Genomic DNA, 16043 nt, shown 5'->3' with positions numbered 1-16043 from the left:
CAGTCAATGAGACGAACACAGGGACACAGTTCAGTCTCTCCCTGACAAAACAGCTGCCTCTCACCGCCATACTCTGGTCATTAACTGCTAAGATTGATGATGACAGTAACAGAAATACCAGCATTTAATTTTTGAAATACTAGTACTACCTCTCCAGGTACCAGAGAGGTAGTACAGGGAATAAGGCACTTGTCTGGCTGACCCAGGATTGATCCTTGGCATCCCATATAGTTCCTCAACAAGCACTGAACACAGCATTAGTATGCCCTGAGTACTCACAGGCATGGTCCCCAAGCACGTGCACACACACACATACACACACACACACACACACACACACACTATATATATGTATATATATATATATATATATATATATATATATATATATATATATATTTAAAGGAGCTACTACACTGTGTTCAGTTGCCATCAGTGACTCAAACATCCCCAAATTCCTACCATCTTTAAAGGAATTCCACTGGCAAGGCATGCAGACAATAAACAAGTCTAAAAAAATCAACTGCCTAACACCTTAGAAGGTGAAGGCGTGGGGGGGAGAGTTGGAGCAACAGCACAACAGGTAGGGTGTCTGCCTTGCACGCGGCCGACCCAGGTTTGATTCCCAGCACCCCATATGGTCCCCTGAGCACTGCCAGGATTAATTCCCGAGTGCAGAGCCAGGAGTAACCCCTGTGGATTGGCGGGTGTGACCCAAAAATCAAAAGCAAAAAAAAAAAAAAAAACAGTGAAAGGGAAGTGAAACGACAAGAGGCTTCAAGGCTCCTGGGAGAGAAGCAGGTGACACTTTCTAAGAGTGGCATCACCGTTCTACAGGAAAAGGGAGCTGCAGCCTCCACTCCCATTCTTTCTTTGCCATTTTCACGCTCCCCCAGCAAAGACAAATGCTCTAAGCTCTCATTGGCAACTTGGGATAAGGAGACCGGCTTGGCATCCCCTGCACTCACTCTCCTTTCAGTTCCTCTTCATGGGGCTTCGTTTTGGAAATGCCCTTTTCTATGGTGCTCCCAGAGGGTTCTGGTGCTCCAGGCTGGGGAGACCCATTCCTGGGCCGAGTAACCAGAATCCCAGCCTCAGCCCTCTGAGCTCTCCTGCATGACCCAAGATGCTCCGTCTCTCGGTGTCTCACTTGGGTCTTGTCTAAAACAAGGCAAATAACAACATCACCCCACAGAACTGCAAGGACTGGGCTGGAGAGATAGCACAGCGGGTAGGGCGTTTGCCTTGCACGGGGCCGACCCGGGTTCGATTCCCAGCATCCCATATGGTCTCCCGAGCACTGCCAGGAGTAATTCCTGAGTAACCTCTGTGCTATGCCGGTGTGACACAAAAAGTTAAAAAAAAAAAAAAAAGAACTGCAAGGACTGCAGAGGCAGCGGCAGGCCGGACTCTCTGAGTCTGGAAACCGCATGCAGTTATCACGCGGGCTGCAGCCAGCCCCAGGCCCCAGCTTTCCTGCTGTGGTCTAATTTAGTATCTGGCTTGAGCAATGGCTTCGGGAGATTACAGCAATCATCAAAGTGTAGAATTAAAATAATAAAGAAAAACAATCACCATGGGAGGAGAGAGGTGGATGGGATTATTATTTGGTCTGTATAGATCATTTATGTAAACAAAAGGAAAAACACAGAGCTAAGCCTTTTCTGTCAGAAGCTGCAATTAGCGCCATTGTAGTGACTGGGCCCCATAAAGGCAAGAGTGATGAGGTCTAATTGATGGAAATTAGGATCCAGACTGCCCCACTTGGAGAAAAGGAGTTATAAACCAGTTAGGAGATGCAATTTACAGTCTTCTACATTCTTTTTGCGTCATCTTTTGATTTTTTTTTTTGTACAAGTAGTTGATTTTGAAACCGAGAAAATAAAAACTGGAGCCAGAGAAATAGTACAGCAAGGAAGGCACTTTCCTTGTATGCCATCCATCGAGGTTCAACCCAGGAGGAGTGAGAATATAATCCTTACTTCAAGTCACAGAGCTAGGAGAAAACCCTGAGGAAAGACAAGAGTGATGCAGAAGAGGAAGGAAGGAAGGATGGAAGGGAGGGAGGGAGAGAAGAGCCAAGAGTAGAGGGAGAGAGGGAGAGAGTGGACCTTAATAAAAGAATAAAAGGTAAAGGCCCTCCCGTTGATCGTCGATTTGCTCGAGCGGGCCCAGTAACGTCTCCATTGGAGACTTTGTTGTTACTGTGTCTGGCATATCGAATACTCTCGGTAAAAGAATACATTACATAAAATGAAATAAAATGAAGCAAGCACAAACCATCTATGGAGAACTTGAGCCCTCTCTTGATTATGTAGGATTCTAGAAAATCTGAAAAGAAAATGTGCCAGAAAAGGAGGAAAGAGCCCTATGGCAAACAGTATATTTGAGACTCAGAAATACAGCAGCCAAGAAAAACTTTTAGACTCATAAGAAAAATTCACAGTGTACAGTTAAAGGTTCTATAATAACACAAGTACTTAAAAAAGAAGCAATGAAATCAAGCAAAGCATACAGCAGAATGAAGCACAAGCTGTCGCGTTTAACCATACATCAAAAAAGGGGGAAAAAAAGGAACAGGACAAAACAAACACTCCTACTATTTCTAAATGCCTTTTAAGAATACGTACGTGTGTGTAATTTGCAAGATGAGTCTACCTTTAATGTCTGCTACTCCTTTAAAGTATATGTCAGTTTGCAATTACTGTGTCCAAACTCCATGGTTACTCATTTATTTATTTATTTATTTTCATTTTTGGACCACACTCAGCAGTGCTCAAGGCTTACTTCTGCTTCTCTGCTCAGGGATCAATTCTGGTGGGGCGCCAGGGACCATATGGGGTGTGGTGCCAGGGGAATGAACCTGGGTCGGCCACACATAAAGCAAGCATCCTACGTGCTGTGCCATCTCTCTGCCCCCCAAACTCCATGCTTTTATTTATAGCCAAAATAGGCTTATACACTAAATATAGACTCTATATAATTTCTATATATATATCACAGTCACGATCACGATCATCCTGTTGTTCGTCGATTTCCTCGAGCAGGCACCAGTAACGTCTCCTTCTTCCTAGCCCTGAGATTTTAAAAGAGCCATTTCAATGCTCTTTCAGGATTAGGAGAATGAGACCCATCATTGTTACTGGTATTTGGCATATTGAGTACGACACGGGAAGTTTGCCAGACTCTGCCGTGCGGGCAGGATACTTTTGGTAGCCTGCCAGGTTCTCCAGAGTAAGAACTAGATGATAAGATGTCGCTTCCGGGAGCTGGGTTTTATAGTCTCCGCATCTTGGCCGTTGATGGGACCAATCTGGCGCTGGTGGCAGCTGGTGGGTGTGATGCCTACTTACTGAAACATGGGGGGTCTGGGTGGAGAAGGTCCAGTCCCAATCCAAGTATGTTTGGAGATCTCAGCCCCGGGACCTGCCTGCCTGGGTTCCTCTGCCAGTTCTTTCATGCATGAGGCCCGTCCGGACGTGAGGAGAGTGGTCCCAGCATGGCCGTGGCTGGCTCCGGATGTCCTCAGAAATATATATATTTTCAGGTGTCTATAAATATATATGCGTACACACAAATGTGGTTTATTTGGGGAGATGTTAATTGTGACGATGGGGCTTCATGTGAGATGCGTGCTATGAGCAGTTATGCATGAACCTCAGACTGAAAAGGTCACAGATGCTGGAAACTAGTTTCCCCGCAGCAGGATAATTACAGCTCAAAGGGGATTAGAGGCACATACTTCATGACATTTACCCTTAACTACCTTCCTTCCTATTAGCAATGTTATTGCTGCCGACAATGATTCTATTATACAATCTCTGGATCTAAATGTGCTGTTTAGCCGAAAGTAATGGTGACAATCTCAAAAGCCTGTGGGAGAGAGTAATGGGGACCCTAAGGTCAGCACTGCTGGAGTTAGTAGGGCATCATTCATAAATGTGACCACACCCCACTTAAAGGCAGAGAACGTCATGATGGGAATTCTGTTGTTCGTTTTTAAAAAATTCAGATTACTCAACTGTTAACTCAAGATCACCACATTTTACTGATTGTAAATTATACCTCCACCCCAATATAACATAATTTATTTTTTGATGTTTTTTGCTTAAAGGCAAGACATACAGAAAAGCAGGCGATGCTTTTCTTCTGGTCATAATGCTATTTTCCTCAACCAAATTTAATCATCTACACTAGACTCCTTGGTTTGACCTTGGTGTGTGTCTTTCCCATTGAAGATTTCATTATCATTGGCTAAGAATAAAAAATTCCTAATCAGGGAGTACAATATGATTACAGTGAAACGAATTGAATAATTAATAATTATTCAATTATCACCATGGCTACTATACAGACAGCAAGAACATTTCCCTAGCATTTTGTATTCACCAACTCAAATCCTCCATCCATCAAAATACCTCCTTTCAATGAAGAGAAAACCCACAAGCCAACCCTCCATGTAGTGTTGATTTAATCTAGCCAACTGTGGTTGTCTAATACCAACTAACAAGATCACAGTGATCGTAAAAAGGGACCAATATTAACAGTGAAAAGTGATGTGCAGACTGTGAGTGAGTATGGTGGTTAGGCCTGGTAAGGTAGGTAACATGGCTTACAAAGATTCAATCTCCTTATCCCATATCCCTGAGCCCTACCAGGAGTGAACCAGGAGGAACCAGATCCCTGAACACAGAGCCAGGAGTAAGCCCTGAGCATTGCTGCATGTGCACCACCCCCCCCCCAAAAAAAAGGAAAAAGAAAAAGATGGCAATAGATACATATTTTCTTCAGAGGAAATGAACATTTTATATTTTATCTATCCCTCTAAGTAGGCAATAGGCAGTTTTACCTACCTATTAGTGCTCGCTACCAACATAAAAAGGCAAATCCACACAGCAGACGCTTTTCTTTCCTTTCTTTTCCACTTCAAGTCTGATTCTGGAGGCATTTGGAGGAATAACACGTTGCTAAGCTTATAAATTAATTAATAAGTGTTAATTAATTAATAAGTGTTATACAATGTCTAGGATGTGATCAAAATTGCATCAGGTGCTCGAGATACAGAACCATCTTCATTCTACTATTAGGAAGGTTCCATGTTCTATTTAGTAAGAAATACTTTACCCCTCCGGAGCAATATTGAACTTGTGTGTATTCTAATGATTAAGAATTAGGATTGGGGCTGGAGCGATAGCACAGCGGGTAGGGCGTTTGCCTTGCACGCAGTCAACATGGCCAACACAGGTTCGATTCCCAGCACCCCATATGGTCCCCTGAGCACGCCAGGAGCAATTCCTGAGTGCATGAGCCAGGAGTAACCCCTGAGCATAGCCGGGTTTGACCCAAAAAGCAAAAAAAAAAAAAACAGAATTAGGATTATTGGGACTGGAGCGATAGCACAGCGGGGAGGGCATTTGCCTCACACGCGGCCAACCCAGGTTTGATTCCCAGCATCCCATGTGGTCCCCTGAGCACTGCCAGGAGTGATTCCTGAGTGCAAAGCCAGGAGTAACCCCTGAGCATTGCCGGATGTGACCCGAAAAGCAAAAAAAAAAAAAAAAAAGAAAGAAAAAGAATTAGGATTATTAAGAACCAGAGATCCATAAAAGGGAATTTCAACTTTTATTCATATTTTTTCCAAATACAGTGTTAACCCAAGTCTACTGATACATTTTCTAGATACGGTTGTTCTTTAGAGACAAAGGATAAAGTCGGTCTCTGAGTACCAAAGTTCAAACTATTCTCAGCAGATACAGGCATAGAATAATAATGAACCTCTCTCACTGCGACCCAAGGTCCAAGACCAACTCATTCATGTGGAATACAGTATCTGTCCCTTTTACACATGAAGATAGATGCATAGAGAGACCAAATAAATGTCTTGGGCAGGATGGTAGAACTCATGGGTGGTGAGGATGACCTCTAGTCACAAAAATGGGGCCTCCCGAACCATGTTCTTAAAGACGGCACAACCCCACAGAAGTACAGAGCTGGAGAAACATAGTAACAGCAATAACTACTGGGCAACAGTTGCTGAAAGGGGGAAGCCTGGAGTTCAGAACCAGCTCCACTTAACTGCAATTCTTGCAAATGCGTGCTCAGAACTAGTTCTTTGCCCGGAGATGGAGACAAGAGGGTAAGCCTTCTCATAAATGAGTGGCGCATCGGGCGTGTACTATGAAAAAAGGGACTGAATTTTGTAAAATAGGTACAGATCATTCTTTTTCTAGCAGAGCACCCACAGCAAGTCAGTAAAAGCCACAGTCTGCCAAAATGAAAGTTCTTTGAATTCTCCTCCCCCAAAGCCCCCCCCCTCCAAATCTATTTAAAAAGCAAGCTGCATTTAAATGTTCTCAAGGTCTCTTCCCTACTGCTGCAGAATGATTCCTCCTTTGGGGAGGGATGAGGCTAAAGAATGTTCTCGATGCTGACGGGGTTAATTTTGTCTTTGTGCCCTTTCTAGGGCATGGGAAGAAAGCACAGTGACCTGCCAGCCTGGAAATTCTGCCAAGAGGCTTGGAGTCATGGGAATGACCCAGCAAGCTCCGTCAGGAGGTCGCTGCGTGCTGTCTAGACAGCCTTAACGCTTGAATCTTTGAAAGAGGAAGTGAGATACAATGTAATTCCAAAAGGTTCAACACCAACTACAACGCACTGATACTTCTGTCTGGACAGCGTTCACCCAGAGACTTCAACGTTGATGACAAACTTGCAGTTCCTAGGATCACACTACATTCTGTGTGTTTGTGTATGTACAGACGTGATGTGAGAGGGTGTGAGTCGTTCCTGGCTATGCTCAGGTAGCAGTGCCTGGGGATGGAACCTGGGCTACCCACATCTGTCCGGGAGTTTCAGCTCAGGGCTTCACAGTGGCCATCTCCCTGGCCTCGACTTCTCTGCTCTCAATCACTCTTCCTGGAGGGAAATTACCTTCAGCCAGTGTGACTAAAGTGTCACCTCCATTCATCAGAAGTGGAAATTGATTTAGTAAAGAGAGGGACAGACATAGAATGACTGCACTTATATGTGGAGATAAAGGAACATAGTGCTGCACCGTTGTTCATGGATTTAATCGAATGGGCACCAGTAACATCTCCATTGTGAGACTTAATGTTATTGGTTTTGGCATATTGGATACACCACGGAGAGCTTGCCAAGCTCTACCACACCGGAGGGGCACTCTGGGTAGTTTGCCAGGCTCTCCAAGAAGGGCAGAGGAATACAGATCTTAAACCACAATATATACCTAATGAAATTACTTTATTTTTGTCATTAGAAAACAAATGAAGAGTACATGTTCGTAGATATTAAAAGTAAGACAATTTTATTTATTTATTTTTGGGGGAATCAAAACCAGCTATTCCCAGTCTTACTCCTGCACTCAGAGAACATTCCTGGGAATGTGGGAACCGGGACCATGTCAAATCCTGGGGATCAAACCCGGGTTGGTTGGGTTGGTGCATGCAAGGCCAGGAACCAACCTGCATCACTATCTCTACACCCCTATTCTTCATTTTTAAAGTTCTTTTAGCTATTCTTAAGGGTTTTTTTTTTCTGCTTAACCTCAGAATTTCTATGCCAACTACATAACAGGAGACTAACACCTAAGGACAGTAGAGATAAGGGCCAGGATGATCGCTCCACAGCCTGGAAGCCCATCTCATGTGCTGGAGGAAGAGGCAGCTGAGATAGAGAAGGGACCACAAAGTAAATGATGGGCGAAGGGATCGCTCGGGATGGGAGATGCGTGCTGAAAGTAGACTATGGACCAAACATGATGGCCGCTTAGTACCTGTATTGCAAACCATAACACCGAGAAGGAGAGAGAGAATAAGAGGGAATGTGCCTGCCACAGAGGCAGGGAGAGAAGGGGAAGGGGGGTGGGGGCGTCGGAGGGATACTGGGAACATTGGTGATGGAGAATGGGCACAGGTGGAGGGATGGGTACTCAAACATTGTATGACCAGCACGTAATCATGCAAGTTTCTAAGTCTGTAATTGTATCTCACGGTGATTCATTAAAATAAAATAAAATAAAAACTTGATTTATTGGACTCAGAGACCACATGGCCATACGCTCTACATACTCATGGTGGGGAGGGAGTCAAAACCACATATAGAGGAGGGGTCATGAGAAGAGTCAACCAGGTCACAAATTCGTGTCAGCAACTGCTGATTTTCTACTAGATTCCTGATTGACCCTAAAACCAATACATTTTTATGTGTATTTTGTCTGTACGCTCATGTTTAAAATTTATGGAGACTAAGCAACAGGACTGTGCATAAGGTGTGTGCTTTGGATGTGGCTGACCCAGGTTCAATCCCCAGACCCCAGAGCCCCACCAGGAGTGATCCCTGAGCACATAATGAGGAGTAAGCTCTAATCATTATCGGGTCTGGCAAAACGTTGCCATTTATGTGGGTTCAACTATCAGAAGTCTAAGGAGAGATCTACAGAGTCTCACTCCCTCAACAAGAAAGCACAGAATGAACCATCAAAATGGAAGCTGACTTTCAAAAATAAACTATCCAGGGCTGGAGATGGATGTGGTTCAGGGGCATATTACTTGCCTTGTATATGTGAGGCCCTGGGTTCAATTCCTGGCATTGCAAAAATAAATATATAAAACAAAAAAACAAGCTTTTCAAAGTGGGAACCTTCTATAATGACAGTGATTCTGCCTCCCGTCCACCCCCCTGCTTTTTGGCAGTGCTAGGGATCAAACCCAGGACTTCTTACGTTGGCATGTGAAACAGAAAATCTACTACTGCGTCTATCCATCCCGGGCCATTTTTGAAGACAGGAACAGAACTCCGGGCAATTAATTGTATGTAGATGGAAGTTATATCAGTATAAAGCAGAACATTCTGTACCAAACTCAAAACACAACTTTTCACTTCCAAGTAATATGTGAAACAGAAATCTCTAGCATTTGACCCATCCCTGGAATTCATCTTATCCCTGACCCTTACCCCATCAATTACCCTCATCTGTGTCCATCATCTCTTGTCTATCTTTGACCTGTGACCCAGGGGTGGAAGTCAGGGACAGTGTGAGGGGCTTGAGAGAAGAGATGAAGATAAATATCTGTTTTACACATTATTCACATTAAATGTGGAAACTCCAACAAAGCCGCATTGATGTATCTGCACAAACATTGCTGGGCTAATATACCCACGTTCAAACGCCAATGGAAGCAACCTGGTATTCTGACGACAGAATTTAAGTTTCCAAGGAAGATCATGAAGAGCAGAGGGAGAGGATGAAATGGACTAGAAGTAACCTAAGGGCAATGAGGCGGGTGACTGGCATTTTGGAAGCAGGGGACCCAAATAATTGCATACACCAAAAGCATAAACATGGCAGTGTCGCAGTTAATGATATCTCTATAATAAGACAATAAAATAAATGGATCTGAGTCCAGATATCCTTTCTATCAGAGACAGAAAGGTATCTCAAGATGCAAAGACATAAACAATAATGAACAAGAAAACAGGTGGCAGAAGACATGGGTGGAGCTTGATGATGGATTGCTCTCGGCCCACTTATCCTCCCAAAACACATTGCCTGTGTGTCAACTTTAGTTAACTGATGTGGGGCTGGAGAGGCTACACAGAGAGAAAAAAAATCAGGAACTAAGAAAGAGGCCTAAGTATTGTTAAGAGTGTGCCTGGAGTGTAACATATGCTTTAGAGTGAGTCATTTCATGTTTTGGCACATTAGTTTTTTCTCTAGAATATGTACATAATAATTAATGGATGAATACATTAATGGGCGAATAAATGAATGTGTCCTCCAGATGTTTCTGATTTTCCAGATTAAGAAGAGAACCATTCTTTAGCTGGAGATAAGAACAGGGGTTCTTATAATTCAGTAAGGTGGGTATTTAGGGAGTAGACTTCAGGAGATTTGCTATTTTTGACTAATCATTGCAATCCCCCCAGCTACTCATTATCACCTAATTTTAGTGTAGAAATTACCACATAAATAATCCCTGAATATAAATATTCTTTTCTCAACTCCTGTGAAAAAAGAAAAAAAACCTGCTATTTAGAACAAAATGGTCCCAGAATGATATTATGCTAATGGACAATCATGTATGTAGCAAGTCTAATCATTAAACAATTCTTTATTGAGTTTGCTTCGCCCGTGGGGCACTGGTTTATTATTCCTAACAGAATCAGTCATTGTTCCTGAGAGCAGGAGTTAGGGGCAAACTGGGCCTGTGTTTAGGATCAGCGGCAATGCAGTAAAAGCAATAACAGCAACGGCTCTGGCGTCAAACTGCCCGACCCAGACTCTGCCTCCAACACTCCAACTATGAGTGTGTTCTCCAGCACATACTTTAACATCTCTCGGCTTCAAATTCTTTATTTATACTTTGGAATAACAATTTCACCTACCAAAAAGGTCTCTTAAAAAACCAGATTTAGATAATCCCTGTAAAGCTTTCTCATGAGGCTGAGGACATGGCCAAGTTGTGTGATAGCTGCTAGGCGTAATACTCAGAGTAAGTACAAAATGATATAAGCTGCAGAGTGAAACCACTCATCTTTCCTGGAGAAACCAGCAAGGTCTTTTAAAAAAGAAGTGACAGTGTGAATGATTGGTCCAGAAAGTGCAAGCTCTCCAAACTGACAAAAGGAACAGAGAATGTTCTAGAAAAAAGGAAATGATTCGAACATAGGCACAAACTTATCAGAGCAGTCTACTCCAGAACTCCAGATTCCAGCAGCTCAAATATATCAGCAGGTAAGGCTAGAGCTAGGAATGACTTCTCACGTTATGCAGAGAAGTTTGGGGAGTATTGTAAACAAAACTGGAATTCCAAAGATGTTGTGAAGCAAAGGTTTAACATGACCAGGATAAGGGATTTTTTTTTTGGTTTGTTTATTTTAAATTCTGGAAAGTAACCCTGAAATGGAGAAGGAAGAATTTGGTAAAAGGAAAAGGAAGGTAGGAGTTGTTATAACCTTTCACAGCAGAGATAAGAAGCCAGGGGCAGAGATGATGGGAGAGATTTAAGGACATTTCAAAATGAAATTTATAAAATATGTTAACTAGGTGTGGGCAGCAAAAATATGGGAGGAATTGAGGATAATGGTGGAGTCTAGCTTAGATGGTGAAGTCATTATCTAAGGCCATAAATATATGAAGAAAAAGTTCCGAAGGGCAGAGGATGGACAAAAGATCTGTTTGTACTTAGACACGGTCTGTGGGACCCCAATGTGGAGAAGACCTCCTAGTCAGTCCACAAATGGACCTAGGACCAAAGAGATTCTATTACCTGGTACATTGATCTGAGGGAGATTTTAAAAACAGATTGCAAAATCTTGTATCTGCAGAGTATAAAATATGGTTAAAATAACATAGTCACGCAGACTCTAAGCTGGTGAAATAATCATCTCACCTCCTTCTCAAACAACAAAAACAAGTAGATGAATTAACCACAGGCATTTAGTAAAGTAGCATGGCCTCATTCTACCTCCATAACATCTCCCACATATGTCTATTCTTTCTTCCTTCCCTCCCAATATAGAGACAGATGTGCACACCATCTACCAAAATTTGTTTTTGGCATCTAATGTCTCTGGTCTTTACAAGAACCTTAGTCAATGGATTTTCCCTTCTTTTCATACATCTTTACTCCTTTTTTGGGTCAAAAATCTTCTTTCTTTCTGTGAGTATTAAAACACACTACTTCAAATCAATCCCATTTGAAGACCTCCCATCAATCTGTTAGAACTCCTCCAAATATTTATAACTTCTTCTTTGGCAACAACTTCCTCTTTTTACATTTTTAAGGGATAGTTTATTAGTAAAATTGCTGCAAGCAATTCTATACTTCAATACCAACCCAGTACTCTTTCCATGAAACCATATTTAAAGTACTCAAAATTCTCAGACTCAACAATAATGGCATATAAAGTGGCAAAACTGGGGGGAGTCAAAAGACTAAGACTTGTGAATCTTTGGCTGTCACTGTCACTGTCCTCCCGTTGTTCATCGATTTGCTCGAGCGGGCCCAGTAACATCACAATTGTGAGACTTATTGTTACTGTGTTTGGCATATCGAATACATCATGGGTAGCTGGCCAGGCTTTGCCATGAGGGCGAGATACTCTCGGTAGCTTTCCAGGCTCTCTGAGAGGGGTGGAGGAATCGAACCCAGGTCGACTGGTCGGCCGCGTGCAAGGCAAACGCCCTACTGCTTTTACTATGTTTAAGAAATAAATTCTTAAAAATTTATTTTTCAGAGACTTTTACTATATTTTTAAGAAATAAATTCATTTAAAGAAAACTGCATTTTACCATTTCTATTTTCTTTCACACTCACTCAATCCTAAACTCATTGCAATCTAGCTTCTGGGTCCATTACTAAAAACTCACTATCAACAACTCCACAGTGATCTGAGACATTGAGAAACCCAATGGATGTTTTTTAACCCTTATTTTACTGATGAACTCAGCAACCATTTTTTGTCAAATAAAATATTTTTATTTAAACAAATTTACTGAGAGAAGTGTTTGGGAAGAGAAAAAGGAGGAGGAGGAGAGAGAGTGATACATGTGTAAGAGCGGACACTGGCTTCTCCAGCGTGAAAAAAAGCCTCAGCAAATAGTTGTGATACTAATGGCTACCTGTTTTTTGCAACTTCACTTCTTTATTGATTGACTTTTCTGATATTGCATTATATTGCAATATTGCATATTGGGTTTCTTCCCAGCATCGTGGGTCTGTCTTCTCCATCTCCATTTTCTATTTCAAAAGTTGTCATTTCCAGACTTCTGCATTTGAGAATCCTCCACCTCTCACCCCAGACTCCTGTACTTGCTGTTTTTTCTGCTTCCCCCCGGTCACATGGCCAAGTCCCATTCATGCTTGGATCTCTGCGTGAAGGTCACTTCCTTAGAGAAGTGTTCCTTGAGCCCCTCCATTAGATTCAGTTCTCCTGTGATACACTTTTGATTTTAAAAATGCATTCCATTCATCATAATTTTGCTGATTACTTGCTTGATGATCCTCAATTCTATGAAGGTAAAGACCATATGTGGACTATGATATTGCAGTTTATGTCACATAATAGGTGCTTAATGAATATCTGTGAACCGATGGTTTAAATATATGGATATGGGGGAGGGGGGCTGAAAGTCAATCAGGGATTCACCTGCCATTCTATGCAAGAAACAGAGCCGGGAGAGGCAACAAATAAGTCAAATAACAAAACAGCATGTTAACTGATTGGCTTGATTGAAATATTGAAAATGAAAAGGACCAACCTGGTCTTCATTCATACTCAGAGAACTATTTATATAAGTGGAGTCGTGTTCCAGTAGCAGCGCCTGGGTCCCTGTCTAAAAGGACCCATGCCAGAACTTTAAGCTTCGTGTGACCAACAGAAGACTGTGGCTTTGAAGTAGAAATGACACTATCTCATACAGCACCAGTACATGTGAATTCTACTCTCGAGCATGTCAAACATGCCTTCAGCTTGCCCTTTCGTCACAGTCCATGTCTTCCAGCATGCCTGGCAGTGCCAACTCCATGAACAAAACTATACATTTAATAACTCCCAGGTGAAATATCCCAAAGTGCTCTTGCCAAATCTAGAGGATACACAATTCTCGATATTAAACCTAAAGACTAATAAAGAGGGAGGGGGCAGCTGGAGAGAGAGCACAGGGGTAAAGGGGCTTGTCTTGCACATGGCAGACCCGGGTTCAATTACCAGCATCTGGTCCCCTGAGCCCCGCCACGAGTGATCCCTGAGAAAGAGCCAGGAGTGAGCACTGCCAGGTGTGATCCAAACAAACAAACCAAAAAGCCTGGAGAAGAGGAAGGTGTAGAGCCTTGTCTAAATGTGATTATAATAATCCATTCAGCGTTTATTATGTGTTAGGTTTCTTTATGCAGCACTTTGTATATATTAACTCGTCTGACATATGGGGTACATACAATTATACCTATTTCATAGACCCGGGTTTGATTCCTCCGCCCCTCTTGGAGAGCCCAGCAAGCTACTGAGAGTATCTCGCCCGCATGGCAAAGCCTGGCAACTCTCTATGACGTATTCAATATGCCAAAAACAGTAACAACAAGTCTCACAATTTGTTGTGAGACATTACTGCTCTCTGCTCGAGCAGATCACTGAACCAGAGGATGGTGCTACCGTGCTCATAGATGATAAAAATGAGCACACGGTGCTTATTTAAGCAAGCCACGGTCAAGTAAGTAGCCGGTGGCAGAACCAAGTTTGGAAACCAGACGGCCAGGTCCCAGCAGCCCGGGCTTCTAGAAACCAACCATATCAATGTCCTGTTAGGAATAAGGAAGGAAAACAAGCAGCTTAAGGGTGAGTTAAGAAAAAGATTCAGAAGAAAGAATATTAATCAGGATCATACTTAACAGGGCAGAAATTGAAAGTCGGCAGACACTGGCTCAGCAAAACTGAAGAATCTTATTCTTTGAGTTGTGTCCCTCGTGAATAATCAGTCTCAAAGATTCCCCTGCCAACAGAATATTCAGGTTGAGGCCGGAGAGCCACTGAAAATGGCACAGGTGGCAGGTACAAAACCTGGGAAAAGGCAAAACCTGAGGACCCTACAGTCTCTTTATTCTCTAAGATCTAGAATTTTAAGAAACACCACATGGATTGTTTTCTCTCAGGAAGCTGAGAACAAACACAGCAAAACTCAATCAAGATGGAGACTTAATATGCAATGTTTTTTTAAGAAAAATCAAGAAATGAAATGCATAGCTTTTAGAACAGTGCGCACCCCTGCCACGGTCGCACCAACATTCCTCATTCCTACGACTTCCAGCCACCTGGGTTCAATCTCCAGCATCTCATGCGGTCCTTCAAGCTCGCCATGAGCAACAGAATCAGAGGGGTGAACTGCACCGTGGCACGAAGCCCCAGGACACGCCCAGAGCCCGGGCAGAGGTCAGTTCTCCACGAGGGCACCTGGCTTTCCATATCAATAAACAGTGTCAAAGAATTTATGTGAGCTGTTTGGACTGTGAAATCACTTCTTTCCCCTCCAGAAAGAGAAGGTCTAGTTAAACCCGAGATTAAAGAGGCGGATAAAAGCGCCCCTTGGACGGCGGAGGCCACGAATTAGACACGCTGCTCCTGCCCCGGCGGGCGGTCCTCAGACATGATCCATTACCGGGCCGCCGCCCATCAGAGGCAGGCGAGGCTAATCCTTCTGCAAGGCAGAACAGCTTCTCAAACTTGACTGTGGTGAATCGGAACCACACTTGCATGCCGTGTGATCAGCTTTCAAAATGCGGAATCATTTCTGTATTGTATTTGGTTTCAGGCTTATTAGGTGTAAATTTGCAAACCGAGATTAGAGATGCCCGCCGTGCAGTGTGCCCTGGACTCCCCTTGAAGCTCATCCCGCAGAAAGAAACGTCAGATCATAGCAAGAGAGAAACGCACGGAGGTCGCTCTTACACCGCAGAGTAAGGAAAAGACACTGCTTTTACAACAGTTTTCCATATTTTGAAAGAAAAACATTCCAATTTCCATCTCGAAGGAAGGAAAGCGCCACTAAGTCATAAAAACATCTGTTACGGGTATGCACCGCTTTTGAATGGAATTCCATCATTTCTGGAGCCTCTGACAGCAGACTGGAAGTTTTGGAAGCTGCCTTACCTTTTTACAGTCAGATAAGGATTTCTCACTGGCCAGTGTGCTGAAAATGGTAGTCTGAAAAACAGGAAGAAAGGCCATGCGTTAGAAGCACACAAGTGAATGATACAGGCCCGCTTAATTCATCTTTGATTCACACCTCTTATGAACCCCCTGCTCCTCATCTGCCCGATTACTCTCTGCATATTAGAAAGTGTCTGTCCTTGACAGTTATAACCACTGCACTACCCCAACTGGAACACTCACGATCATCACGACCATCCTGTTATTCGTCGATTGCCTCGAGCAGGCCCCAGTAACGTCTCCTTCGTCCTAGCCCTGAGATTTTTAAAAAGTGCCATATTCAAGGCTCTTTCAGAGTTAGGAGAATGAGACCCATCATT

The 16043-nt window shown here is 43.0% G+C and overlaps 1 protein-coding gene across 1 annotated transcript in view; it reads right to left on the bottom strand.

Annotated features, from left to right (window-relative positions):
- The window catches only part of RASGEF1B (RasGEF domain family member 1B), a 415260-nt gene extending 399559 nt beyond the window's left edge, over positions 1–15701 (bottom strand). Inside the window, exon 1 of the mRNA XM_056111408.1 lies at positions 15664–15701. The gene's annotated coding sequence lies outside the window, so the exon portion shown is untranslated. The remainder of the gene's footprint in view (positions 1–15663) is intronic.
- Between the last annotated feature and the right edge of the window lie 342 nt (positions 15702–16043).

The sequence above is a fragment of the Sorex fumeus genome, unplaced genomic scaffold (genome assembly GCF_029834395.1).
Source record: "Sorex fumeus unplaced genomic scaffold, SorFum_2.1 ptg000013l, whole genome shotgun sequence".
Lineage (NCBI taxonomy): Eukaryota > Metazoa > Chordata > Mammalia > Eulipotyphla > Soricidae > Sorex > Sorex fumeus.
The sequence above is the reverse complement of the archived record's forward strand: the minus strand, read 5'-3'. Positions and strand labels throughout refer to the sequence as shown.